This window comes from Dendrobates tinctorius, unplaced genomic scaffold (genome assembly GCF_039654945.1).
Source record: "Dendrobates tinctorius isolate UK_male_01 unplaced genomic scaffold, ASM3965494v1 ptg000058l, whole genome shotgun sequence".
NCBI classification, from domain to species: Eukaryota; Metazoa; Chordata; class Amphibia; order Anura; family Dendrobatidae; genus Dendrobates; species Dendrobates tinctorius.
This window is the reverse complement of record NW_027361726.1, coordinates 2,073,709-2,099,610: the sequence shown is the minus strand read 5'-3', so window position 1 is coordinate 2,099,610 and position 25,902 is coordinate 2,073,709. Positions and strand designations below refer to the sequence as shown.

The 25,902-nt window shown below is 43.9% G+C and overlaps 1 protein-coding gene across 3 annotated transcripts in view; it reads left to right on the top strand.

Moving 5' to 3' along the window:
- The window catches only part of SAMD4A (sterile alpha motif domain containing 4A), a 110,022-nt gene that overhangs the window by 47,587 nt on the left and 36,533 nt on the right, over window positions 1-25,902 (top strand). The gene's annotated exons all lie outside the window — the stretch shown is intronic.

Sequence of the window (25,902 nt, the reverse complement as noted above, 5' to 3'; positions counted from 1 at the left end):
TCTCTCCTCCTCTGGATGAGTATCTGTAGTAGTGACCTCACCTGCCCCGCTCTCCTCCTCTGGATGAGTATCTGTAGTAGTGACCTCACCTGCTCCGCTCTCCTCCTCTGGATGAGTATCTGTAGTAGTGACCTCACCTGCTCCGCTCTCCTCCTCTGGACGGGTATTGGTAGTAGTGACATTGCTTGCGCTCCTCTCATCTTCTGAATGGGTATCTGTAGTAGTGACCTCACCTGCCCCGCTCTCCTCCTCTGGACAGGTATCTGTAGTTGTGACCTCACCTGCCCTGCTCTCCTCCTCTGAATGGGTATTGGTAGTAGTGACCTCGCCTGCCCCGCTCTCCTCCTCTGGATGGAAATCTGTAGTTATAATGACAAAGGATTGAGAACATTAATATTCCACCTGCCCAGTCCTTTTTATTTTGTGTAATTCTATTCTGAACAATCATTGGATGAACAGTTCATAAACAATAACTTGGCAACTGGTCCCACTGAAGTTGGCAAATTTGGCCAGTGTATGGTCACCTTAAGAAAGCCAAGTGGCTAAAAAAATAATTTTGGGTTAGTGTTCAATAGAAGATGATTATATAAGGGTTGCTACTGGTACCAAAACAAGGTGAGAAAAAGCGAGGTTAATTGCCCTTCACTGATCCTTTGCAGTCTCTAGTCTGTTACTTAGCTGGTCTGCGCTGTTCTCCCTTTTTTTTTTTTTTTCTTTGTTCTTCCCTGACACATGACCGGGAAGTTGATACCAGCTGGGATTGGGTAAGCATTGCAATTGGAGAGGATTGTGGAGGGTTAGAATTGGTGCAAACTCCGGTCCTCTGCGCTGAGTGGGTAAATCCACTCTCTGGCCCATATGATTTGTTTAGTTCTGAAACATAGGAGCCGGTGGTGATTACCATTTCCATATGTTTACTTTTTTTTGTGTGAATTTTTGTTGGCAGCAGTTTAAGCATGATACTTTGCAAGCGCGTGACAACAGAGTGTCTTTATTCAGGAATAAACACCAACAATATATAAGCTCAATAGATCAGGAATAAATCATTTGTGTGTCTCTCTGTGCAGCATCTACAGCAGCCTGCTTCTCTCAGACACAGGAAATACGGTCACATGCTCTCCCTGTGTGAGCCTCTGGGTTTTTTGTTTTTTTTTTGTTCTAACTTTATGAACAGCATACACATCTAGCAACTGAATGCTCATAGACAGGAATGGAGTTGTTGCACCAAACATATTCCAACACCCCCCACTCAACAAATACTTATCCTGTTAATCCCATTGCAGTTCTGAAATCCACAAACTTGGCTCTTGATAATGGCTTTGTCATACCGTCAGCTATCATCTTGTCAGACTTGCAATAAACAAATTCGTACACCATGTTCCACCAAGTCACGTAAGTGGTGATGCTTTACATTAATGTGCTTAGTCCTTGCACTAATCTTCTCCTCGCTGGCAAGTTTAATGCATGCTTGGTTGTCCTCGTAGATAACTGTTGGTTGAGCTAATTGGTTGCTGAAATCTTTCAAAAGTTGTTTCAACCAAATTACTAATTGACGTGCATAAGCAGCAGACATATATTCTGCTTCTGTAGAAGATAATGCGACTGACAGTTGTGACACTTGTTTTCTGCCCGTACCAAGAAACAGGAGAAAATTCAAACTTGAACAAGTAACCACTTGTTGATTTTCGATCACTTGAATCTCCAGCCCAATCTGCATCAACATAACCTCTGCGACTGAGAACTCCTGATGCAGATATCTTAAGATTTAGCCTTCTGAGTTTCTTTGTGATATTGAAGAATTCTCTTAATTGCATTCCAGTCTCTTTGGCGTGGCTTGTTTACACGTCGGCAGGGAATTCCAACTGTGGCTGTGACATCCGGACGAACTGTGGTTGCTATGTACAGAAGCACCTCCACTGCTTGTCTGTAACTCTCATTGCTGGGTAGCAGATCTTCTTCCAACTTTAAGCAGGACGGATCCATTGGTGTTGACGCACCTTTGACTTCTGACATTACAAATTGGTTTAGGAGTGTGGAAATTTTAGAACTTTGGTTGAGAAGAAAACTCCCATCTTCTTTTCTCTGGATTTGGATTTCCAAGGTAGTCTCAAAGTGCTGGTTAACGATTTAATCTAGCTTTGCAATTTCTTTTTCATTGTGGTAGCTCAGTAAGCTCCCATGTCTGGAGTTGAAGTGACTAGATCTATTCATTAGCAGCATTTATCCACTTCTCCTTCTCGTGGACAGGCAGTCTTTGCATCACTTGCCATGACTGTGGCTCTGGTTAAGGAAGTGTTCTGACCATATAAGAAAGGCATCTAGCTGTGATACCTTTTTGTTTGGCCTTTCTGATCTCTTGACTGGAGGTTGACTTGGTTCTTCTGTGTCTTCCTTGGTGGCTTCATAGCTTATCCACTCTTCAGTGTTTTTCCTTTTCGGTGTCTGGGTTTGCTGATTGAGATTCTTGTTTCTTAGGTTGAATAACTGGTGTATTTTCATGGAATTTGAGCGATTAGCGTTTTCATCAGTCACTACATCTGTGATTGTTACTTTGTTGGTCTCTGGGTGCAGGATTCTGTATCCCTTTTGAGTTTCGCTATAGCCCACCAGGACTCCTTGCTTAGCATGTGATTCCCACTTGGAAGGTTTTCCTTTGGGAACATACACAAACGTTTTGTTTCCAAATATCCGTAGGTGCTTCAGGTTAGGCTTCTCGGAGTTCCATAGCTCATAGTTCCATAGCTCATATGGAGTTTTATTTGTGGCTTTACCTGGCACTCTGTTTTGAAGATGGCAAGCTGTCATGATGGCTTCTCACCAATACGTTGTAAGTAGATTCGCATCAAACATACTACTTCCACTTTCACAGAAAGTACGGTTCTTTCTCTCTGCAATGCCATTTTGTTCTGGGTTGTATGGAATGGTAATTTGTAACACAATTCTTCTATCCTTGTTAACCCCTTTCTGTCATGAGACGTACTATCCCGTCCATGTGCCCTGGAACTTAATTCCCAGGGACGGGATAGTACGTCACAGCGATCAGCGGCGCCCACGTGGTGAGCGCCGCTGATCGCGGCCGGGTGTCAGCTGACTATCACAGCTGACACCCGGCACAATGTGTCAGGGGCGGTCACGGACCGCCCCGACACGTTAACCCCGTGCACACCGCGATCAAACACGATCACGGTGTACCGGGGGTTAAAGGGAAGCATCGACAGGGAGGGAGCTCTGAGCCCCCACAGCAGCACAATGTGCAGCGCTTCTGCGGGGGGCTCTATCCCTGCAGGTCCCCAAATCCAAGATGGCGACGGGGACCTTCGGGGGTCTGCAGGGAGCTGGCTTCCTCCATGCCTGCAAAGCGCAGACAAGGAGGAAGCCTTGTGCAGTGCCTGTGACAGATCGCTGATCTGTCACAGTGATCTGTGATGTGACAGATCAGCGATCTGTCACATGACAGGTATGTCCCCCCTGGGACAATGTAATAAAGTTAAAAAAAAATGTAAAAATAATTTTAAAAAAATTGCTAAATAAAAAAAAATATTCCCTAATTCATTTTTTGAAAATAAAAAAAAACAAAAGTACACATTTGGTATCGCTGCGTCCGTAACGACCCGCCCTATAAAACTGTCCCATTAGTTAACCCCTTTAGCGAACCCCTTAAAAAATAATAAAAAACGAAGCAAAAAATGATTTATCATACCGCCGAACGAAAAGTGCAACAACGCGCAATCAAAAAGGCGCATATAAATATCCACGGTACCGCTGAAAACGTCATCTTGTCCCACAAAAACGAGCTGTGATACAGCATCAGCAAAAAAATAAGTTATAGCTCTGAGAAAAAAGCAATGCAAAAATAATTTTTTATATAAAATTGTTTTCATTGCATAAAAGCACCAAACCATAAACGACATAAATGAGGTATCGCTGTAACCGTACTGACCCGAAGAGTAAAAGCGCTTTATCAATTTTACCGCAGGTGGAACGGTGTAGACGCACCCCCCAAAAGAAATTAATGAAACGCTGGTTTTTGTTCATTCTGCGTCCCAAAAATAGGAATAAAAAGCGATTAAAAGATGTCACGTGCCCGAAAATGATACTAAGAAAAACGCCAACTCGTCCTGCAAAAAATAAGACCTCACATGACTCTGCCTCAAAATATGAAAAAATTATAGCTCTCAATATGTGGTGATGCAAAAACTATTTTTACAATAAAAAGTGTCTTTTAGCGTGCGACAGCTGCCAAAAATAAAAACCCGCTATAAATAGTAAATCAAACCCCCCGTTATCACCCCCTTAGTTAGGGAAAAATAATAAAATTAAAAGAATATGTATTTATTTCCATGTTAGGGCTAGAGTTAGGGCTGAGATTAGGGTTAGGGGTGTGTTGGGGTTAGGGTTGGAGTTAGAATTGGAGGGTTTCCACTGTTTGGGCACATCAGGTGCTCTTGCAACATGGTGTCTGATCTCAATTCCAGCCAATTCTGCGTTGAAAAAGTCAAATGGTGCTCCTTCCCTTCCAAGCTCTGCCATGTGCCCAAACAGTGTTTTACCCCCACATATAAGGTATCGGCCTACTCAGGACAAATTGCAAAACAACTTTTGGGGTCCAATTTCTCCTGGTACCCTTGGGAAAATAAAAAAATTGGTGACTAAAAGATCATGTTTGTGGAAAAAATACGATTTTTTTTATTTTCACGCCCAGGCGTTATAAACTTCTGTGAAGCACTGGGGGGTCTAGTTTCCAAAAAGGTGTCATTTGTGGGGGGTTTTCACTGTTTTAGTACATCAGGGGCTTTCCAAACGCGACATGGTGTCCGATCTCAATTCCAGCCAAAAGCGTCAAATGGCGCTGCTTCCCTTCCGAGCTCTGCCATGCGCCCAAATAGTGGTTTACCCCCACATGTGGGGTATCGGCGTACTCAGGACAAATTGCACAATAACTTTTAGGGTCCTGTTACCCTTGGAAAAGTAAGAATTGAGGGAGAAAAGATCATTTTTGTGGAAAAAATGACTTTTTAATTGTACGGCTGTACGTTATAAACTTCTTCTGTGAAGCCCTTGTGGTTTCAAAGTGCTCACCACACATCTAGATAAGTTCCTTGGGGGGTCTAGTTTCCAAAATGGGGTCACTTGTGGGAGGCTTCCACTGTTTAGGTACATCAGGGGCTCTCCAACCCTGACATGGCGTCCCATCTGAATTCCAGCCAATTTTGCATTGAAAAAGTCAAACGGCGCTCCTTCCCTTCTGAGCTCTGCCATGCGCCGAAACAGTGGTTTCCCCCCCCCCCCCCACATATCAGGTATCAGCGTACTCAGGACAAACTGCACAATCACTTTTGCAGTCCAATTTCTCCTGTTACCCTTGGTAAAATACAAAAAATTGAACCTGAAGTATTTTTTTGTGAAAAAAAGTTAAATGTTAATTTTTTTTTTTTTTTTTTTTAAATATTCAAAAAATTCCTGTGAAGCACCTGAAGGGTTAATAAACTTATTGAATGTGGTTTTGAGCATCTTAAGGGGTGCAGTTTTTAGAATGGTGTCACTTTTGGGTATTTTCTATCATATAGACCCCTCAAAATGGCTTCAAATGTGATGTGGTCCGTAAAAATAAAATGGTGTTGCAAAAATGAGAAATCGCTGGTTAACTTTTAACCCTTATAACTTTCTAACAAAAAAAAATTTTGGTTCCAAAATTGTGCTGATATAAAGTAAACATGTGGGACATGTCACTTAAGTTTTTTTGTGTGCCGTATCTCTGTGATTTAAGGGCATAAAAATTCAAAGTTGGAAAATTGCGAATTTTTCGCCAAATTTCTGTTTTTTTCCACAAATAAACGCAAGTTATATGAATGAAATTTTACCACTAGCATGAATGAAGTACAATATGTCACAAGAAAACATTGTCAGAGTCATCGGGATCCATGGAAGTGTTTCAGAGTTATAACCTCATAAAGGGACAGTGGTCAGAATTGTAAAAATTGGCCCGGTCATGAACGTGCAAACCACCCTTGGGGGTTAAGGGGTTAAAAATGGTTTGCACCTTACCACTTGTATAGTCAGTTCCACTATCTGCACGCAGGGCTTTTGGCTTTCTTTCAAATTTGTTAAACACTACAGCAAGATATTCAAGTTTCTGTGAAACTTCATCCTTACTGTGACTCAGGTAGGCGACTATATATCTGGAGTAGTCATCATAAAATGTGAGAAAATATCTCTTCTTGCTAGGAGTTTGAACACTCATTGGACCGCATAAATCTGTATGTATCAGATCCAGTGGCTGTGTAGATCTAGTGGTGCTTATTTTAGGAAAGGATTTTCTGGACATTTCACCTATAAGACAGCTGGTGCACTTCATCATTTGACTACACTGGTTGATTTCAATACCATTTGCAAGTTGACCTAACTTCCTTACTGCTTCTGGGTCTCTGTGCGAAGGACGTCTGTGCCATACATGGATACAGTTCTTATGCAGATCTTGTCTAGCACTGTACACGCTTTATTTGCATTTTAGCTGGTAAAGTTCATCTTGGATTTTTCCTTCTGCAAGAGTGTGACCCTTCTTTGAGAGGATACAGCTGTTATCTTTAAAAGTAACTACATTCCCCTTTTGCGTGAGCTTCTTTACTGACAGATTGCTTTCAAGTCTGGGAACATAGAGAACATCCTTTATTGGGATCTTTCTGCTTTGTGCTGAGGAAACTGGACAGTGGAGGTAGCTGTCTCCTACTCCTTCTGAAGTCATATAGTGACCATTGGCTAAGATGACCTTTTCTGGCTTGCTTTCATTAAGGTCAGTGAAGAAATCCTTGTTTGTCATATAACTGCTTGCACCAGAATCTATACACCATATATGCTTTGCAGATTGGCCTGTACTGGCATTAAATGCAGCTTCAACACATGCAGAATCTTTCTTTACAGCTGTTTTAACCCTTTGATGACTGTTCTGCTTTTTAAGCTGACTCATTCTTGCTTTCCAAATTCTGCAGTTTGCTTTAACCCCTTAATGATTGTCGATACACTTTTTTAACGGCGGTAGTTAAGGGTACTTAAACCACAGCGCCGTGAATTCGTGGCGTTGTGGAAAAAGTGTATAGCTCCCCCTAGAGTCAGAATTTCTCTGGGATCTCGGCGGGAGTAGCCGAGACCCCAGAAAATACGATTCGGGTCGGTTTTTACCAACCCCAGGGTTGCAATTGCCGTTATTAACCGTATAACAGCGACCGCAAAATAGAAGTCCGATGTGCCATTTATAGGGTCCCAAATCCCCCCCCCCCCCCCCCCCCCCCGTACCTCCCGGTGTCCCTGGGTCTCCTGGCTTCCCTCCCACAGCTGCCGGCGTCTGCTTCCGGTAAGAAAATGGCATGCGCAGTGCGCCCGCTGAAATCTGCCGGCTGGCACCCGGCAACAATAGGAAGATTTAAGTTCCTAACACAAAAAACTTTGTTTCCAAAATTGTGCTGATGTAAAGTAGACATGTGGGAAATGTTATTTATTAAGTATTTTGTGTGACATTAAATATTGCAAAATTTTAAAAACTGTCATATTTCGTGTTTTTTTTTTTTTTTTCATAAATAAACGCAAGTCATATCGAAGAAATTTTACTATTAACATGAAGTACAATATGTCACAAAAAAACAATCAGAGGGATCCGTTAAGGCGTTCCAGAGTTATAACCTCATAAAGTAACAATTGTCAGAATTGTAAAAATAGGCCTGGTCATTAAGTTGCAGATTGGCTCTGTCACTAAGGGGTTAAGGTGGCTGGGCTTTTTACAGATAAAACATTCATGGTTTCTCTTAGATTGCTCTCATATTTGGGGAAATCCTGTGTCTTTAATGCTGTTTCTGCTCTGGATTCGTTACTGCTGCTTACATGCGTTTTTCTCTTGAATTCATCCACAAGTTTTGCCTTTAACTTACTCTAGTGTCAGCTTATCATCTGGTCGTGCATCTACTGCAGTCACGAGTGTGTCATAGCTCTCTGGAAGACCACTTAATAGAAGTGCAGCAATCTGAAAATCTTTAATTTCTTCTCTGATACCCCTGAGACACTCCACAATCTCTAGGATGTTTATGATGTAGTCCTGCATATTCTGTCCATCACTTAGCTTTGACTGGTACAGCTTTCTCATGAGAACGCTTATTGCTGAGATTTGATCTTTCATGCACTTTCTGTAACGCATCTCGTATCTCCTTTGCAGTTGCAGACTTGCATATATGCACAATCTAATTATCATCTACACTGAGGGAGATCATGCTTTGTGCTTTCTGATTTTTTTCTAGCCAATCATCTGGTAATGTATGAGGCACTTGTTCCTGAGTATATTTCCACGTAACTTCACTTATGAGCAGCATCTTCACCTTGAATTTCCAGGATCGGTAGTTCTGGTCAGTGAGGCTTGGCACTGAGAACTTGACAGGATTGCTGCTAGTGAACATCTTCTCTGTTGCTCTGTGCTGCTTTTGCTCTGAGCTTCTCTTGCTCTGGGCTTCTGTTGCTGTGATACTCTGGGGTTCTGTGTCACTCTGGGCCCAAAGCCTGTTGTCACATGCATCATGGAGATTATCCTGAATAATCCGCTGCCAACAGAGCTTCTTTATTTGGGAATAATCAGGAACAATATATAAGCTTAATAGATCGGGAATAGACACACAAATCATTTATCTGTGCAGCATCTACAGCAGGCTGCTTCTCTCATACACAGGCATAGGAAATACAGTCAAATTCTCTCCCTGTGTGAGCCTCTGGGAGGTTTTTTTTTTTTTTTGTTTTTTTTTTTTTTTTTTTTTCTTTGTTCTAACTTTATGAACAGCAAACAAATCTAGCAACTGAACACTCCTAGACAGAAATGGAGTTGTTGCACCAAATGTATTCCAACAATCTTTATACCTTCCGGATTCTTGAATGATGGGGATCTCTGCTTCTGTAGTCTCCCTGTGTTCTTTGCGTAGTATTCAGAACAGTGTTGTGACTGCTAACACTGGGTCATCTAAGTGCTACTGTTCCTGCGACTGTGCTTTCTCGGGGCTGCTGACAGTCAGTAGTCACACTTCTGACCTCAGCTGTCTGCTGAGAGGTGGCAAAGTTGCTTCTCTGCACACGCGGTATTTTATCCTTAATCCAAGTGGGGTGCCGTTTGTGACACGATTGTGCTCTTTCGACAGCGTAAGGTTTTCGTGCAAAATAGAATAAGGGTGGCACTCACCGTCCCATGAAATCAACTTTATTGAGGCAATTTAAAACATCCAAGGCAGGAGAGTCCCATGTGGAATATGAAGGGCGGCAGTTTCATGTAAATGCGCTTCTACGGGTCTTTCATGAGGTAGTACGGGCAGGGGGCAGACTCCGGATGCATTTGTGCAGTGCAAAATTAAGTAAAGTTTTATATATAAAGTATTTGATAAATTTATGAAACGCTTCTTCGTTCACTGGAGAACATTTTAAGAGCAAAGCGTATTCCTGTAATTGGATGAGGAAAGCATGGCTAGATCTCTTGACTTAGCAGGCGCATGATGGATGTCCCAAAAATATCTCCTCCGCAGGATCAAGTCCAAAGAGTCGGAGGGAAGGAATGTGCGATGCTCACTATGTCTGACATGTAGAAAGTTTTTAGAGGCAGATGGGTTTTACAACGGCGCACATTTTAAACTTGAACTTTGCTAATTTCTTAACCTTTGAAAGAATCAAGGCCCCTTTCCAATGTGAAGAGAAGCCACAAAAGACGTGGTAAAATATAAACATGGGCATGTTTCTATTATTCTTTATAACGAGCATTGATCGACTGTATACAAGGTGCTTGTTTAATGTCCATTACAGACTGAATGCAGAACACTTGTCATTGCTATCAACCATACAGCAGCACGATGTCGGCAGCACATCCCCTGTATACATGGCAAGGTGTGGGGTCAGCAGCCAGGAGAATGCATAGTAATTTTCCTTGTGCTGAAACCCTAGACTGCCTCTCATTGCACCCATAAAGTAGAGACAACAAAAGTGCCCCACAAACACTGTACGATGCCCCCACAGTGAATTCCTCCTCCATATACACAGTATGGTGACCCCAACACAGTATGATTCCCCACACACAGCCCTCCAATGCAGTATTATGGACTCCCCATAGTACTCCAGATACAGTGGCATGTAAAAGTTTGGGCACCCTTGGAGATTTGTTTGCTCAGATAGGTTTGACCAAGGTTTCAGACCTTAATTAGCTGTTAGGGTCATGAAACTTCTGCAAATTCTTGAAGCAAACATAACACCATGTGTAAAGGTATGTGCAGACGATCAGTAAACGCTGCAAGTTGAACTCTGCCTACTTGTGCTGCATCCAACCCACAGCAGCCAGATGGTACAGCATATTTTGAGATTTCTAGAAATCCCATGCCCACTATGTGTGCACCAACGCCCACGGATCACCCACGAAGGACTTGCGGCGCGTGTTTCCAGACCGCAGCATGTCCATTTATCTTGCAAAGACCCGAGTCTCAACAAGATGAATTTCACTTGTTGTTATTATTACACCATTGATTCCATGGTGCTGTACATGAGAAGGGGTTACATACAAATTAGATATCACTTGCAGTAAAGAAACTGACAATAACAGACTGATAGAGAGGGGAGCGGACCCTGCCATTGTAGGCTTACATTCCACAGGATGGTGGGGAAGGAGACAGTAGGCTGGGGGGTTGTGGCAGCTCCGGTGTTGGTGAGGAGGCAGCGGGGTCATTGCAGGCTGTAAGCTTTCCTGAAGAGGTGGGTTTTCAGGTTCTGTCTGAAGGATCCGAATTTGTTTGATAGTCGGACATGTTGGGGCAAAGAATTCCAGAGGATGGGGTATTTTCTTGAGAAGTCTTGGAGGCAGTTGGGTGAGGAGCGAACAAGTGTGGAGGAGAGAAGGTCTTGGGAGGACCCGAGATTAGGTGAGGGAAGATATATCGGGAGATTAGTTCAGAGACACATGGAGGAGACAGGTTATAGATGGCCTTGTAGGTCCGTATTAGTAATTTTGAACTGGATACGCTGAGGGAATGGGAGCCAGTGAAGAGATTTGCAGAGGGGAGACATGAATTAGTTGGGCAGCAGAGTTAAGGATGGACTGGAGAGGTGCGAGGGTGTTGGCAGAGAGGCCACAGAAAAGAATGTTGCAGTAGTCGAGGCGGGAGATGGTGATGGCATGCACAAGCATTTTAATAGTTTGAGGGTTGAGGAAAGGACGGTTTCTGGAAATACATTTGAGCTGGAGGCAACAGGTAGGTAGAGCTTGGATGTGCGGTTTGAAGGACATGCAGAGTCACGGGTTACTCCGAGGCAGCGGACTTCTGGTACGGGGGAAAGCATCATGTCGTTAACTGTGATGGGTCAGATAAGGAAGATCTGTGAAATGGGGGGGAAAGATGATCAGTTCAGTTTTGTCCACATTGAGTTTGAGGAAGCGAGAGGAGAAGGAGAGTATGGCTGATACACTCCGGGATTATGGACAGCAGAGAGGTGACGTCTGGGCCAGAGAGGTAGATCTGAGTGTAATCAGCATAAAAGTGGTACTGGAATCCATGGGATTTTGAGTTGCCCCAGGCCAAGTGTATAGACTGAGTAGAGTAGGGGTCCTAGAACAGAGCCTTGGGGGACTCCCAACAGAGAGAGGGTGGTATGAGGAGGTAGTGTGGGAGATGCTGAATGTGCGGTTGGAAAGGTATGAGGAGATCCAGGATAGGGTGAGGTCATTTGATGCCAAAGGAGGAGAGGATCAGTAGTAGGAGGCAGTGGTCAACTGTGTCGAATGCAGAGGACAGGTCTAGAAGGAGGAGTATGGAGTATTGTCTGATAGCTTTGGCTGTAAGTAGGTCATTAGTAATTTTGTGTCAGGACTGTCTCAGTGGAGTGATGGGGTGGAAACCAGATTGTAGATTGTCAAAGAGCAAGTTAAATGAGAGGTGGAAGAGAAGTTCAGCGTGGATGTGCTGCTCCAGGAGTTTGTAAGTGAATGGGAGCAGCGATATTGGGCGATAACTGGATATTTTCAAAAGATTGGATGCGGTGATTCCGCACGGTTCAATGAGCACATTCAGATTCACCTGCGTTAAAAAGCCGGCAGCACTTTGGAAGCAGTGGACACGTGCTGTGTCCAAAGCGCTGCCAAGTCCTGATCTTGTGCACCTACCCTAAAAAGGCTGAAGGTGAAAAGAGGATGGCTTCTACAAATGGATAATGATCCTAAACACATGTCACAATCCACAATAGACTACCTCAAAAGGCGCAAGATGAAGGTTTTACAATGGCCCCCACAGTCCTCTGATCTGATCATTATTGAAAATCTGTGGCTAGACCTCAAAATAGCTAAGGATGCAAGATGCCCCAGGAATCTCACAGAACTGGAGGAATTCTCCAAGAAAGAATGGAGGAAAATCCCTTAAACAAGAACTGAAACAGCCAATACAAATATAGCTCAAATATAAATGTTGTATATCCACTAAATTAATATAAACCTATAAACGTGACACACAACTAATTTATTTTTAAAGACATACTTATTGATTAAAGTATAAAATGATAGTAGCAATTATAATAACGGTCAATAAATAATATGGATATTAAGAGATGTCAAAACTATAAATTCATCCATCATGAAAATTCAGTAAATTTAGGTGAAGGTTTTTTTTATAACATTTCTTTGGTGTATTTGGGTTGCCCTCCCAGGGCTGTGGGGTACTCGGTACCGGGCCGGTGTCAGGGGAATGTGTCACAGCAGCGGTGACCCGGTCTGTGGCCCTGGGCGCCCAAGTAATGGGGGAATGTAGTTAATGGAATAGTTTGTGACGCCACCTGTGGTGTTCGGCAAGCGAGATGTTAAGCCGACGCTGCATGCAGGTCCACTGGGAATGATGGTAGGCTGCAGCAAAGGTGTAAAAGCTCCCCACAGGTGAAGCTGTATTCCCAGGGCAGTGTAGAAGTGGTTGGCACGGGGCTGTAGCAGTGCCGTAAGGGTAGGAAGCAGACAAGACACAGCGGGGTGCAATTTCTGTACCTTTACTTGATAACTGCAGTCCAGGGTCCTGATTACAGATGGTAACGGAGCGGGCTAGCCTGGAAGCAATTCAGGGATTCTCTCTCAGCAGATGGGCTGTGCAGTCTCCTTCCTAGCACTTGTTTAAATGAAGTACACCAAGTACTGAGTTACACTGAAGTTCCTCCTGTCAGATGTTCCCAAGAACCTTACTTGCACGGCAGACAGCTGTAGCCTTTCTCGGGACTACTCTGAGTCCTGGCTCACTATCCAAGCTGCTGTTGTGCTCTCAAGTCTTAGATGGGAGTAGGGCATTTACAGCCTCCTACTCCTCTGGTGTCTGTTGCAGGACCGTTAGTATCCATACAACCGTGGAGACCAGGCTCCAGTTCATGCGCTCTCACTGTGAAGGAGCTCTCCTTTCCTAGCTCAACCTCCAGCTTCTCTCTACACGTCTGCACACTTCACCCTTCGCAGACTAACTGACTACTCCTTCCTCTTGGCCCTCAGAGAGCACTCCTCCCCTTAATTCCGGTTCAGAGCTCCCCCTGCTGGCCTGGAGTGAAACTGTGTTGCATGTATGGATTGACTGCGAGAGAGACCCATCATTGCCTCCAAGCCTGGCATTACCCTCCCCTGGAGGAAGGCAAAGCCACTGTGGCGGCCATACTCCTGGGGGCGCCACATATTTATTTACCCCGTACTTCCCTGCACAGTTTTTACCACCTGTTTTTGCTTTCCCCCTATTCCCCTAGTTTGCTTTTCCCAAGTATCCTTTTGTACTGTTTTTATACTTTAATCAATAAATGTCTTTAAAAATTTTTTTTTTTAGTTATGTCACGTTTATAAAAATTGAAAGTGCGTTTACAAGCTGTGATACTTACAAAAAGGGGGTGTTACTATGTACTAACCATGCAGGGTGACCAAACTTTTGCATCGACCCAGTTTCCTTTCTTGTAATTTGTAAAATGTAAAAAAAAGTTGTTGTTTTTTTTTTCCCCTTGGATACAAAGGAAATGTGTCATCTGTTACTTTAGTACTTTTAGAGATCATTTCATCTTCAACTTGCTTAACTGTTCACACTAACAGTAATTTTGAACAGGAGTGCACAAACTTTTGCATGCCACTCTAGTATAATACACTTTCCATAGTCCTTCATACAGTGTTACGTACTCACTGATTTAAATTTAAGAAATACCATATTCGCCTCTCCTCCTTGTTCCCCCACTGTTCCGGTCTCTGAAGTGAGCACCTTGAAGTGCCCGCACATCTTAGGGCAGAAAGCGTCATGTAGTGACAACATGGCATCCGCTGGGCTCAGACATCGAAGAAGAATAATGGAGAAGGAAATGTCAGCTCTCTCCCTCTTTCATCATTGCTTTCAACTGTATCGGTATCCGGCATGCTGATGCAATTGAGCGTGACAGGTGAGGGCCTGGTACCGGAGCTGGCACCGGACCCCATAGCAGCCGCGTGACCTGCCACCATTGTCGGTAATGCCACTGTCCACAGCAATCATTTATAGGCTGCAAAAAATTATCCTACTGAAATACTACTCAACTCCTCTTATCTCTACCAGCATAGAAATTAAAGGGATTGTATCTGGTACAACCATATTGATTGCCCGTCATCAATATCTGCTGGGTGGGAGTCCGGCATGCCCACTGCTGCCAGTAGATGTAAACCATAGAGATCCCGAAGGGAGTGGGTTTACCGTACCCGGGAGCTGGTAACAGAGAAGCAGTGGAGGGTGCTGTATGTCAGACCCCATCGATCTGATTCATTACCTATCCTGGGAACAGGGCACAATATCATACTAGTGGAACTTGGGCCTGGCACTTTTTTCACTTTATATTTATTGGCATTCAAGGAATATAGCCATTAAATTATCAACTATCTAAATCAGACCTGGGCAAAGTGCGTCCCGCAGGCCACATCCGGCCCTCTGGCTGTCTCAGTATGGCCCGCGGACTGAGACAGCCGTGGGAATGGAAATCTGAGGTCCACAGGCCGCACGATGCCCGCCCGGCCGCTCGCTGTTTTCATGTTCGCCGAGGCGCTGCTGTCTCCTTTGGTGGAGGAGGGGCCTCTGGCCACTTCCTCCACCAATCAGCATGTGAAATGGCTGATGCAATGAAATGACGTCATCGTGTCAGCTGTTTACTCCGGAGAGTCCGTGCACCGGAGAGAAGCACAGCGCTGGGGAACGGGACGAGGTGAGTATGTGGTGGGTTTTTTTTTTTTTCCTTCTATGTATGGGCTTTTGGGTGGGCATGGGGAGGCTATGAGGGTGACAATATGGTGCTGCACACATGGGGTGACATATGGGGGCGACATGCAGTGTGTGTATATATATGCCGTGTGGGCAGCACGGTGGCTCAGTGGTTAGCGCTGCAGCCTTGCAGCGCTGGAGTCCTGGGTTCGAATCCCACCTAGGACAGCATCTGCAAGGAGTTTGTATGTTCTCCCCGTGTTTGCGTGGGTTTCCTCCGGGCACTCCGGTTTCCTCCCACACTCCAAAGACATACTGATAGGGAATTTAGATTGTGAGCCCCATCGGGGACAGTGATGAAAATGTGTGCAAAACTGTAAAGCGCTGCGGAATATGTTAGCGCTATATAAAAATAAAGATTATTATTATTATTATTATAGGGAGGCTGTGTGGGTCTCATGCTGCTTGTATATATAGGGAGGCTGTGTGGGGCTCATACGATATATAGGGGGATGTCGGCATACTTGATTCTGCTCAATATACAATTCTGATACAATTACTGTAATAATAAAATTATCAATAGTATAACTATAAAATATTGATATTGAGCAGAATTAATTTTGGCCTATTAGTTCGGCCCTCCACAACAGTCACGGTCTTTCATGTGGCACCTTGGGAAAATTAATTGCCCACCCCTGATCTAAATGATCGATGTTAACTTGCGGATCGCTTGGTTTTCTGAGTAATCCCAAGGAAAAAACTCTGAAATGCCCTATTGGAATGGAGCCATATCCGCACGCCACTGCTGCATTCACTCTATGGGCCTGCAGGAGATGCAGTTCTCGGCTTTTTCCTACAGTGGTATAGAAATGAGTGCAGCCATGGTGGGCATACTGCTCTGTTATGGGGTGAGCTGTTTTCGGGATGGGTAGAGGTCCCAGAAGTCTGACCCCCTCTGATCTGTAAGTTAATAACTTTTTGAAAAGGAAACTTTAAATGATGGTAATAAACTTTAATAGTTTTCCAGTTGTAGAGGTGCAGATGTCTCCATAACAGTGCTGCCAGGGCCGGCGTTTGGACCAGGCAGACGCCTGGGGCCCCCACCTACAAAGGGGGCCCCCTGCATCTGCAGTCCGTTTATGAAGTGCCCAGAGGGTGTACAGCAGTGAATAACGCTGTGCATTGCTCTGAAGTCTTGGAGTGTCTCTCGCAAAGCCCCTTGAGCCCCCCCTGTCTCTCCCTGCAGTTAGGTTAAAAGTTGAGTGAGGGGGAGGGTCCGATTACAGCACAGCAGATGACTGCAGCTCTATGTCTACTCCTGTGTCATGGCTGCTCCTAGCACTGACCTGAGAATGGATATGCCTAAGTGAAGCCACAGAACCTGGTAAGAGCAGCAATATCAGGTCAAAGTGCAGTGATTTACTCACTGTGGTCCCAGAGCTCTGTGCTGATTGCTGTAGGATCAGGATTCACAGCCACATACAGCAGCGATCAGCATCAGCTCTGACCACAGTCACTTATCACTGCTTGTAATGTGACAGGGCGACCTCCTGTCACTACTGTCTGGATGACATGACAAGGATATTGTCTGCTGAATCAGGGGATTTATGATATAGAAATAAATGAATTCCGATATGAAATAACAAGGGTAAACCATACATATATATAGTACTAGTACAGGTTTGCATAGGAATCAGCGTTTTGGTGCCTTTTTTTTTTTGCAGCCAAAAAATTATTAATGATCTAGTGGATGGCTTACACAGTAAAATATCAGTATTTGCAGATGATGCAAAACTATGTAAGGTAGTTAACACAAAGGAGGACAGTTTGCAACTACAGACAGATTTGAGTAAATTGGAGAATTGGGCTGAAAAATGGCAAATGAGGTTTAACACAGATAAGTGTAAGGTTATGCACATGGGAAGGAGAAACTGATGCTCTAATTACTTACTAAATGGGAAACTGCTGGGGAAATCAGACATGGAAAAAGACTTAGGCATCTTAGTAAATAAGAAGCTATATTGGAGTGCCCAGTGTCAGGCAGCTGCCACCAAAGCAAATAGGGTCATGGGATGCATTAGAAGATGCCTGGGGACACGAGATGAAAACATAATTCTCCCTCTGTACAAATCGCTCGTCAGACCACACTTGGAGTAGTGTGTGCAATTTTGGACGCCGGTGCTCAAGAAAGACATTACTGAACTTGAAAGGGTTCAAAGGCGGGCTACTAAAATGATAAATGGAGTTGGTTTACTACAATACCCAGAAAGGTTATCAAAATTAGGTCTAATTACTCTATAAAAGAGAAGACTTAGGGGAGACTTAATATATATGCACAAGTATATCAGAGGGCAATACAGAGATCTCTCCAATGAACTGTTTGTACCAAGGACTGTGACAAGAACAATGGGGCATTCTCTTCGTTTGGAGGAAAGACAATTTCTGCACCAGCTTAAAAGAGGGTTCTTCACGGTAAGAGCAGTGAGGCTCTGGAATTCTCTTCCTGAGGAAGTGGTGATGGCCAACTCACTGAATGAATTTAAGAAAGGAATGGATGCTTTTCTTGTGAGTAACAGTATAGAAGGTTACGAATAACATAATATTATAGGTAGATGGTTGACGCAGCTTAGGGGAAGGAATTTTTTTCCCTATGGAGAAAATTGGCTTCTACTCTGTGGGTTTTTTGCCTTCCCCAGGATCAACAATGCAGAACAGCTGCACTAAAAATAGGCTGAACTAGATGGACATAAGGTCTTCCTTCAGCCTTCAAAACTATGTTACTATTTTAAAGCTGGCTCTCTTGGCAGTAAAAACACTGCTTTCAAAATGCCCATTTTTTAGGGTATGTGCAGACGATCCGGAAATGGCAGCACTTTGAACGTAGCGGACTTGTGCTCCGTCTAAACTGCTGCCATCTTTTGAACGCAGGTGATTCCACATGTGGTCACTGAACCGTGCGAAATCACTGCGTCCAGTACATGGTAGGGGTGAGATTTTCTAAAACTTTTTCATTGCTTTCTACGGGTGCAAAAAATTGCTGAAAGAAGTGACGCTGCAGATTTAAAGAACGCTGCAGTTGTGAAATTCAGTCAGGAGAAAATAAAAGGGTGTGCGGGAGATCTCTGAAAATCTCAGTCTTTGCTTGTGCTGTAAAATGCTGTAAGCTTCTTATTTGCAGAAGAAAAAGCTGCAGAAATTCTGCATATGAACGTGGCCAAGAGCGGCTTTTTAAAGTGCCAGCAAAACATATGAGATTTCCGAAATCTCCTGCATGCGCTTGATTTTTTTCAGACTGAATTTCAGAACTGTAGCACTTTTTAAATCTACAACGTGTCACTTCTTTCAGTGTGTTTTCACCTTTAGAAAGCAATGAAAGAATAAAAAAGAAAGCTGCAGATATTGCATCGGTATTTTTTGCTGCAATTTTTGAAATGGTTTTGGTGAATTAAACTATTAAGTGTCATTCACACGTTCAGTATTTGGTCGGTATTTCACATCAGGATTTGTAATGCAGAAACAGCAGTGGAACAATCAGAGGAAAAGTATAACAGAAACACGGCACCACTTCTGGATTTCTCACCCTCCTGGTTTTGACTTGCACATACTGATGTGAAATACTGACCGAATACTCAACGTGTGAACGTGGCCTTAAACATACTGTAGACAAAGCAATCATCCTCACTTTAAAAAAAGCTGAGAAAAGTGTAAATAACCCCAGAAAACAAGCTGAAAAACAGGTGTTTTGAACGCAACATTTTTACTGCCAATTGAACAGGTTTTGGCTACTGAAAAAAATGCATGTGAACATAGTCTTACTCTGAAATGCTATGGCTATCTGTGGTGTTACATAGGACTGCAGGTGACATCTACTACATTATCTGTTCTCCAAGAGTTATTACTGCTATCTCTGGTGTTACATAAGATGAGGTCAGAGTCATGTGACTGGTCACATGAGCCGGGGAGGGCTTCTGTTCTGGAGTGTGCTATGCATAGAGGGAATTGTATGGCGATCGGTACACAGCCCCTTCTGAAATGACAGGTGGGTGTGGTGGCTGATTCGCAGTGCGGGAAAACTGCAATCCCGGCCTGGATATCGGGTGGGAGTGTCAAAATCAGGACTGTTCCGCTGGATCCAGGAGAGTTGGGAGCCCTGCTGTGTTATCTGCAGTGTTAAAAAAAAAATTAAGAGGGGGTTGGGGGACAACTTTTTGTCTTGGGGCCTGGCCCTCCAATCTTTTCTGATCCTAGCCACGCTCCTGTGTAATGCTAATAGTGGCAGACCCATTGACCGATATAAGGCCCCTGAATATGGGGGCCACAGTGCCAGCACTGGCTCCAGGCCCCTCTGCCACCTGTATCCACTTCCTGCTCATGTAATGTAACCTAAATGTGTGGTTTTACAATGTTAACATTTGGGGCCCCACTTTAAACTTTTGCCTAGGGCCCCACTTTGTCTAAAACCGGCCCTGAGTGCTGCATATGGTAGCGGTGACCGTACGTCGGCATTCAGAGATACCCTGGATTCTATGGACCGTATGAAGCTGACTCTTATTAGAATCGTCCTTGTTCACCGGTGACTCACTGAGGTTTTCCATTGAATGTCGCTCAGTTTTGTCGACTTTCCCTTGTTTTTGTTGTCGTCTGCGGGTGTTTTTCCATCCTGAGCTCACCAGAAAAATCAGGAAGCCGCATTTTTATCTGAAATTTGAATTGGCAGGTTAAAAGAGAAGTATTATGCTCTTAAAAAAAATTCCTCCATTTTAGCTCCTAGAGACGCCTGGCTGCCAACTCAAATTGCCGAATCTAATTTAGAAGGGTTATTGCAGTTCGCAAAGACAGTCCCTCACTAAACTTAGTGCTCAGTCAAACAGCTGAGACACCGATAGACCCGACCCATCACATGTACCCACTTGAGAGCTGGTATTTAAGGATGGACAATCCTTCAACTGAAGATGAGGAAAAACAGATTTTTATTAAATTCTTGTTTTATATAGTTGACGTAAGTATTGACGTGACGTTGACTTTGGAGCCTTACTTTGATGTGATCCTTACTTTGGACCAATGTTTGATCCTCTTTCAATCCACAAGTGTGAAAGGGATAAAGTGATTTGTCATGAAGACCCACTTCCGGCCCCTACACAGCTGTATCCAAAGGGCTCTGTTCACCCAACAGAAGTGTCCCCCGAAGAATCGGGGTCTGAACTAGAATAGGCTCCAGGGTTGCAGTTGTTGTATCCGAGCCTTGGATCCTAAGGGGACTCAAAAGGTCTGTTTTTGGTCCATATGAGAAGACCATTACTATAAAGCCTGTGATAGTTGGGGACCTTGTAGAAGATTTTACTTTGGGCCCAAAAGCTTTAAGTTGAGCTACTGCTAAGTGTATACTATGTATAATATACCAAGGTCTCTGTCTTTGGCTTTGTGGATTAAAGTCTTTTGTTCCTGGTTACAGGAAAATCACCTGATCTGTAGACCTTTTTGTTCTGTGGCTTATCTTTTATTTGGTTATTTTGAGGATTTACACTATTTCTGGCCATTATATTCCTTGTATCCTGCCTTTCATCACCAGATTTCTCCCCTGCAGGTTTTATCAATGATTTTCAGTTGTCTCTGAGTAGTGGACTCCTGCTCACCTGTCGTTATGTAGCACACAGGCTCAAGGGGCTCCTGTTCTCCTGTCGTTAGGTAGCGCAAAGACACGAGGGCTCCTTCTCTTTGGTCCTCCTTCAAAGGGCACCTTGACATGGCAATTGGGCTCGCATATATTCGCCAATCTATGCACTAAGTACCTTCTTTTTTTTTAACTGTATTTTTCATAGCAATTTTTGCAGGTGAATATTTCATATACACATACTGTATAAGCCGACCTGAGTATAAGCCGAGGCCCCTAATTTTGCCACAAAAAAACTGGGAAAACTTATTGACTCGAGTTTAAGCCTAGGATGGGAACTGCAGCAGTTACTGGTAAATTTCAAAAATAAAAATATCAATAAAAGTAAAATTGAGACATCACTAGGTCAAATGTTTCTGAATATCCATATTGAATCAAGAGCCCCATATAATGCTCCATACAGTTCATGATGGCCCCATAAGATGCTCCATACAAAAATATGCCCAATATAATGTGTGGTGTAGTAACCACTGAGTCCGCTAGGGGGCGCTGTGTGGATGTCCCAGGAGAAAGGATGAATGGCAGAATACCGAATGGCCGTTATGTATCCCAAAGTGGGTGGCTTTGGGATGGAGACTTATGTGTTGTTCAGCAATGATATTGCTGAGGTGTTGTTTCAATGTGTAAGGGAGAAGTCTCCAGGTAACTAGAGAGATGGGTGGACCTAGTTACCTACAAACCCACCCAGGGGGTGTGTTTAAAGCACTGTTGGAAAGAGTGTGTAAATGCTTGAAGGACCTGTGATGAGGTCAGTCATGTGACCCGGTGGGTGTGGCTATGAACCATATAATGTGGCCAGGGTAGGTCACAGGTGGTGAATGCTTGGACCCAGTTGGTCCAGTGTGGAAGGTCCCAAGGACACAGAAGATAGCACAGCGCAGTGGTGGAATTGGGGACAGGTGAATATAGCAAGTGTCGGGGACTTGAGCCAGTGGCGACATCGGCACCTGGCCCTCATAGTGCACTGGTGTCCCAGCCTTCTCAGGACACCGGCACTTGTCCCACTGCCAACGCCGACCCTGTCAGCAGCCACTGGGACACAAAGAGGGTGAAGGGGAGCGCGCAGAAGATCCGGATGCCATGCACCGGTGAAGAATTAAGTGAGAACCGTGACTCGTCTATAAACCGAGGGGGGTCTTTTTCAGCCCTAAAGAGGGGCTGAAAAACTTGACTTATACACTAGTATATACGGTAGTTCGTTTTTTTTTTTTTTTTACCATTTTCTGTGGCAATAATGCAGTTTCAATGTTCTAGAGTAATCATTCTTAGAAAATCATGGTGCAACTCTTATTGTATTTCATCTTACCTATGTAGTATTGTATAAGCTGAGTTTTTCAGCGCATTTTTTGTGCTGAAAACGCGCCCCCGAGACCACTCCCCCCCCCCCCTCGGCTTATACACGAGTCATTATCCCAGAAGGGAGAGGGGGAGCGGCGGAATAGCAGGTCAAAGGAGGCAGGAACCTGTGGCTGTAACTGTGCCCTCTGCTAAAGAGAAATGAATGTTCACTGCACTGGCAATGAATATTCATTTTTCTTAGTGTGCACAGTTACAGCCACAGCCACCGGCTTCCAGCAGCTGTGTGTAAAAAAAAAAAACAAAAAAAAAAAAAAAAAAAAAAAAAAACATACCTTCCTTGCGTGCCCTCGCAGCATCCTGTTCCGGCTTCCAGCAGCTCCCGCGTCTGAGTGATCACATGTCCCCGGTGAGTCGAGAGAGGTGAATTTTCATTACCTTAATGAGCGGGGACACGTGATCGCTCGGCCGCAGGAGCTGCTGGAAGCCGGAACAGGAGGCTGCGAGAGTGCGCAGAGAAAGTGGGAGTTTTTTGTTTTATTTTTTATTTTTTTTTTTTATGCTTTTCTCAAGAGGGGGCCATGCATTCAAGGATAGGGAAGAGGGGGCCATGCATTCAAGGATAGGGAAGAGGGGGGGCCATGCATTCAAGGATAGGGAAGAGGGGGCCATGCATTCAAGGATAGGGAAGAGGGGGCCATGCATTCAAGGATAGGGAAGAGGGGGCCATGCATTCAAGGATAGGGAAGAGGGGCCATGCATTCAAGGATAGGGATGAGGAGCCATGCATTCAAGGATAGGGATGAGGAGCCATGCATTCAAGGATAGGGATGAGGAGCCATGCATTCAAGGATAGGGATGAGGAGCCATGCATTCAAGGATAGGGATGAGGAGCCATGCATTCAAGGATAGGGATGAGGAGCCATGCATTCAAGGATAGGGATGAGGAGCCATGCATTCAAGGATAGGGATGAGAGGAGCCATGCATTCAAGGATAGGGATGAGAGGAGCCATGCATTCAAGGATAGGGATGAGAGGAGCCATGCATTCAAGGATAGGGATGAGAGGAGCCATGCATTCAAGGATAGGGATGAGAGGAGCCATGCATTCAAGGATAGGGATGAGAGGAGCCATGCATTCAAGGATAGGGATGAGAGGAGCCATGCATTCAAGGATAGGGATGAGAGGAGCCATGCATTCAAGGATAGGGATGAGAGGAGCCATGCATTCAAGGATAGGGATGAGAGGAGCCATGCATTCAAGGATAGGGATGAGAGGAGCCATGCATTCAAGGATAGGGATGAGAGGAGCCATGCATTCAAGGATAGGGATGAGAGGAGCCATGCATTCAAGGATAGGGATGAGAGGAGCCATGCATTCAAGGATAGGGATGAGAGGAGCCATGCATTCAAGGATAGGGATGAGAGGAGCCATGCATTCAAGGATAGGGATGAGAGGAGCCATGCATTCAAGGATAGGGATGAGAGGAGCCATGCATTCAAGGATAGGGATGAGAGGAGCCATGCATTCAAGGATAGGGATGAGAGGAGCCATGCATTCAAGGATAGGGATGAGAGGAGCCATGCATTCAAGGATAGGGATGAGAGGAGCCATGCATTCAAGGATAGGGATGAGAGGAGCCATGCATTCAAGGATAGGGATGAGAGGAGCCATGCATTCAAGGATAGGGATGAGAGGAGCCATGCATACAAGGATAGGGATGAGGAGCCATGCATACAAGGAATAGGGATGAGGGGGACAATGCATATGCGCTTATACTCGAGTCAATACGTTCTCCCAGTTTTTCGTGGCCAAATTGGGTGCCTCGGGTTGACTTATACTCAAGTATATACGGTATATGCTTTTTTTTTTTTTTTTTTTTGGCACCTATTCACACTAGCTTGGATGCGCTGGTCTCTTTCTCTATTTGCATCTTTTAAATGTCCAAGGTTTTGTCTGCATGTTACACCCTTCCACATTGATTATATTACCATCTGTCTGCTCTAGCTATTTTGGAGCCTGTATTGTGGGTGTTCACTTGACATGTTGTATTTATTTCATACGTCAATATTTATCTCTGAGAACTTCTGTTCTGATCACATCCACGCATTTTGGGATTTCTTTGGATAACCACAGTAAAAGTGTGTATGTATGTACAGTACAGACCAAAAGTTTGGACACACCTCATTCAAAGAGTTTTCTTTATTTTCATGACTATGAAAATTGTAGATTCAATATATAATTCCACATGTGTTAATTCATAGTTTTGATGCCTTCAGAGTGAATCTACAATTTTCATAGTCATGAAAATAAAGAAAACTCTTTGAATGAGGTGTGTCCAAACTTTTGGTCTGTACTGTGTGTGTGTGTGTGTGTGTATAATATATTTATTTATTTTTCATGACTGGCATCGCAAAGTAAGTTGACGGGAAGCTAACATCAGAACATGATCTTGTTTAAATCAAGTTTTGACATTAAATGTATCTTATGTAAATGACTGTATTTTGCAAGTTATAAAATGCGCCAGATTGTAAGACTCACCCCATATTTTGAGAAAAATAGGAAAGCTTTTTTTTTTTAATAACATGGTGGTGGTGCTTCTTATAATCCATGCATCGTATTACTTAACGGGGGTGGTGGCTGCGGTGAAGCCGGGTCCCAGGGTCACTGCTGGAGAAGGCAAGAGTGGAACGTTGCTGCAGGCCGCACTCTCAGCACTGAGACCTCATCTCCAGAGATCTTTGTGCTGAGATACCATCTGTGCATGCCCCAGGAGCCATTATCCCAGAGTCCACCGCACAGTAATTCATGTAAGTTTGGGGGCTCTGGGCTTTCACAAAAATATCGGCAGAGTCCCCTCGCTATCTAACACCCACAGCGGCATGCATCAGAACACCCCCTCATCCCAGCCTGTGGCCTGCAGCAACGCTCCACTCTTTCCTCCTCCAGCAGGGACCCTGCTCCACTGTGGCCGGTCAGGTATATCCGCATTATAAGACGAACCCACATTTTCCCAAAAATCTTTTTGGGGAAAAAAAGTGCATCTTATAATCCGTAAAAATACGGTATTTTACTTTTCTGGCAATGGTCTTTGTTTGCATATCACAATCTGTATTTAAAAGAGAAACTTGCAATTTTCACACCAGCCCAAGAGGCTTTTTTTTTTTTTTTTTTTAGACATCCTCTTTCAGGAAATGCACATGTACATTAGCAGCAATGAACCCATCTTTTGTATCGACGCATCTAATGAGCTTGTACAAAGGTGATTGTGAAGAGTGGAGGAGATGGTGAGCTGTGACATCACCTATTGTGATTGGAGGATCCTGTGTTGTAAGCTGTTTTTAGAGGTGTTACCAGTTATTGTTATCCTGCCTCTGCTGATAAGGAAACTGCTGAAAGCTCTTCCTGAAATTAAAAAGTATGAGTTTTCAAAAAAATAAATAAAAAAATAAATAAAAAAATCCCGGGAGCCCAATGTGAAAATTGCAAAACTACTTTAAAAAAAAAAAAAAAAAAAAAAAAAAGTCTGATTTAAACAATAGGTAATTTTCTAATGATGGCTTCCCATAAAGGCCTCCAAAGTAAATGCCTGTTTTTTCCATCCCCTGATACTACCATGGTGTGCTTATACAATTACCTTCAGTGGTTTTTTTTTTTTTTTCTTTTGCCTCAATTTAGATATTTTAAATAAATAATAAAAACACAAACTGTTACTGTGAATGG